This window comes from Artibeus jamaicensis, unplaced genomic scaffold, assembly GCF_021234435.1.
Source record: "Artibeus jamaicensis isolate MK-2021 breed Jamaican fruit bat unplaced genomic scaffold, CSHL_Jam_final contig_1832, whole genome shotgun sequence".
Lineage (NCBI taxonomy): Eukaryota > Metazoa > Chordata > Mammalia > Chiroptera > Phyllostomidae > Artibeus > Artibeus jamaicensis.
This window is the reverse complement of record NW_026521362.1, coordinates 7,498-11,713: the sequence shown is the minus strand read 5'-3', so window position 1 is coordinate 11,713 and position 4,216 is coordinate 7,498.

Genomic DNA, 4,216 nt, shown 5'->3' with positions numbered 1-4,216 from the left:
TTTTCTTTTTTTATTCAAAATGTTTTATTACCTTTAAAATGATTTCATCTTTTACCTCCTTGTTCTGGACTAAAAATCTAGCACAGCTATAGAAATAATGCATTTATTTTAATGAGGGCAACATAAAACCTGAGAAATGAGAGCCCCATAAAAAATAACTGATAAAAAAATATATGTCAGAAGAAGGAAGCCCTATTATCCTTTTCACAATTTAAAAAAATATTATGTAGGACTTTGGATATGAACAAGTGGGCTGAACTCTGAGCAGAAAGTAAGTTATAATTGGCCTTTCCATAGAGTGAAAATCATTGCTATAAAAAATGGTATTTAGCAATTTCCAAAAGAAATGGAAATGTTCCCTTCTTCCTACTTTCTGAAGAGAGGAAAAATGATAATTGAGAAGGCAGATTACAGAGATGGAGAGATTATATATAGAGGGCATGAGATTGGTTTGTACATTCAAGGAACTGAAGAAAGGCTAGTGTACCATTTTATCCATAGTAGACAACAACAAAACCCACTTAAGCTAGTTTACAAAGCAAAGAAATTTATTAAAGGGTGTTAGGTAGTTCTTAGAATTTCTGGGAGGCACCGAGTGTCCATGTTTCAGGCATCCAAATGAAGAAATGCTGGACTGTGGCCAGGAGACTGCTGCACTAAAGACACTCTGCTGCTCTGCTAGTCCCAGGCACCTCTGCTTGCATTGAAACCCAGAATGCTAGATACTAAAAGCTACACAACTTTTTTCCCCTAAAACTGAAGCCTGCACTGCCACCTTTGCCATAAAATAGATTCTTGTCTTCTCACATGCCACTTTTGTGAATGAAATCTCAAATGGGTACACTTACTAGCAGAGAATATACCACAAGAGACTAGGGAAATTGAGTATCTAAGCTTCTAATGTGGGAGATGGATGCATAATGTGGGAAATTCTGCAAAGATGAGAATGCTGTGAAGGCCAAAGCACAACCATTCTCCACTGGCAGAACGGTTCCAGCGTAGAGGACAGAAAGTCAATAGATCTTGGTAAGATGTTACAAGTGATAAAGGGGTGCATAACGAGTGACTCCCAGATTTCAGGACACATAACATGGTGGATGATGGCTCGCTCCATTAATGAGATGGAGTAGGCTGGACAGAAAAGCATGTTTAGTTTTAAAAAAAGGGCAGTTAGGGTCCAGATTCAGTTTGGAGGGATTCTGGAAAGATGACAGAAGACATGATACTTTTAGAATATCCTTGTTTCTGCCTATAAAAGGAAACAACAACAAACAAGCAAACAAACACCAGGACAACACCACCAAAGACCCATGGGATAATCTTCAGTAGTAGGTGACAGACTATTCCCTTATACTAACAAATGTGAATGGGGGGAGTAACCACTGACAGATATAAGACTTGATTATACCAACATCATTGCAGGACAGAGGAAAGCAAGGGGCATAAGATGGACCTGGGAACTGTAAAGGAACCAAGAAGTACCTACTGGAAACTATTTCAGCTGAAACTAAGAGTTTTACTTTCTAATAATGAATGAATACAAAGAGTTTTCAGTAAAATCTGAAGGGGCCAGAGAAGTCTAGACTGTGAATTCCCACTCCAGTCAAAACTTACTTCTAGTGCAAAGCCCTACAATGACAAGAAACTGCTGTCACGAGAATCCAATTGAGCAGCACAGGAACAACAGAGTCAAAGGAAATAGCAGGCCCAGGTAAAAACAGAGAAGGATATCTTTCCAGAAAGTAAGCTGCCAAAAACTTTTGAACCCTGGACAAAAGTAACAAAAAGAAAACTTCAGAGCTATAAAGCCAGAACTATCTTGAGCCACAAAATACTTCTAAAAGTTAATTTCAAGCAAGTTAATTTCAAGTATGAATGAGCAAAGGGTCAAATCTTAATGTTAGTATAAAAAAAAAACAGATTAAGAAGCATAGTAACATCCTGACAGATAAGGAAAAAACACCAGAGAGACATTACCACAAGATAGATTAAAATTATAAGCTAAAAGTTAAAGAAAATCAAAATGATATAAGATATGAGAGAATATTAGTCATAATCGGGGAAACTCGGAAATTAGGTGATATGTTCCTAAGAAAAAATTATAAACAAAAGAAAAACATTTCAGAAATGAAACTAAATTAAAAACTGAATGAAAGATGTAATAGATAAGGCCTTAGGGAATTAAAGCTAAGAAATAAAAATAATTAAAAACAAACATCCATAATAATTTTCTATTTAAAAAAATGAAATTATATTCTTCAAAAATGTTGATGTCGTTCTCAACAAAAGACTAGTAAACTGTTCAGCAGCATAGTAAAAGCATTGTATACCATGAACATTGTATACCTGAATGTAAGGATGAGTCAATATGAAAATCAATCTATGTAATACACCACATTAACAGAATGAAGGAAGAAAACGTACATGATCTGGAAGATGTAGGAAAGAGCATAATGAAAAAAGAGAAATTCTCATGGAGTTGAGAGGTGATGACCCCCAAAACACATATGAAATGTTTGGTGCTTGGGAGCAACTCTTTCTACTGAACACCAAAGGAAGCAAAATGAAAATGCAGACTTGGATGTATTTGTAGATTTGCTGGTGGGCACAAAATTGACTTCCTACCAGATGGACTGATTACAGTCTTTCCATTTAGTCTGAGACAAGCCTATAAGACATGAAGTTGATCAGACTATACCATTTATTAACAATGGGATTGAGGGTAATAGTTTTTAATTTCTTTGGACCATTGAGAAATACATTTTTGTTGTGATCCACTATGTACACACATGTGAATAGGTGAGATAAAATTTCATGGCACAGTGCTTATTCTTCTTGGTACATACTGTTTTCTTTTTGATGCCCACCTGACGAACTAGACTGGCAAGAGCCTAAGTAAAGCAGCGCCCAAGGACTGGGGGAGCAGAAAATAAAAGGGATACAATTCTGTGTTGGGGTAAATATGACTCCAAGGCATGGACTGTCATTGCTATTACAAAAATTCCTGTATAAATTAGGAATATTTAACCAAAAACTGCCTAAAAAAACAAACTACTTCTGATGCACTAATACACGAAGAAATTGGACTTCTAATAACTTGCTTCCTTAATATTTTTCAGCTTATTGGGAATTTATGGCATTGCCCAAATAGTATATAAACACATATGTACATTTTAAAGAATAGAAACCTCATAAAATCACTACCCATAACTTGGAAGCTCCCACCCCAGCAGCCTCCCTATCCCTGAGAGGTAATCATTACCTTGATTTTAGTGTTAGATATTTTCTTGTTTTCTCTATTGTTCCACCAACTATGTATGTATCCTTAAACAATATAGGTTAGTTTGTACTCTGGATAAATGAAATATAACATAGTATGTAAGCTTTTGCATCTGGGCCCTTTTACTCGATATTATGTTCATTTTCATTATCATAGGCAATTCCATGTATGAATACACCACAATTTCTATATCCATTCTACTGTTGATGAACATTTGGCTTGTTTTCATTTAGGAATCCTAGTTTATGTCTCCTTATACACATATGCAGGGGCCTCTCAAATACATATATTTCAGAAGAGAATTGCTCCAATCAGAGCAATATTGCTTCAATCAGAGTGCATTAACATTTACAACTTTGCCAGATAAGTCCAAATTTCTCCAGTTCACACTCTCACCACCAGTGGTTGTCTCCCATCATCCTGTATGGTATTAATTGATATCGTTAGATTTCTTGGCATTGCTGCCAATCTGGTGAATGTATACTGGTATCTTACCAGAGTTTTAATTGGTATTTCCATCTTTTCACATATTTACTAGCCATTTGGATTTCAGATTTATTTTATTTTGTTTCATTTAAAAAATACTGGTCAGGCCAAGATGGAGACGTAGGTGGAGGAACCATCTTGCCTCTGTGCACAACCAAATCTAAGAACAACTATTTTTAACAACAATCACAACCAAGCCACACGGAAAATCGACAATACGGAGTCCAAATGACAACTAGATACTCAGCTGGACCGGTACGAGGAGCGAAGCCAGCAGCAGAGCAGGTTAGCAAGAAAAAATTCCCCGGTGGTGCGCGGTGCGCGCGCAACCGAAGGCACTGATCGCGAGCCAGCTAGCTAGCTACAGGAGCGCACAGGGAAGAGGCTCGGCGGGGTCGGTTGCTCACGCACCTGCGTGCGGAAAAACCAGTGAGAAGGGAAGCCTTCTCG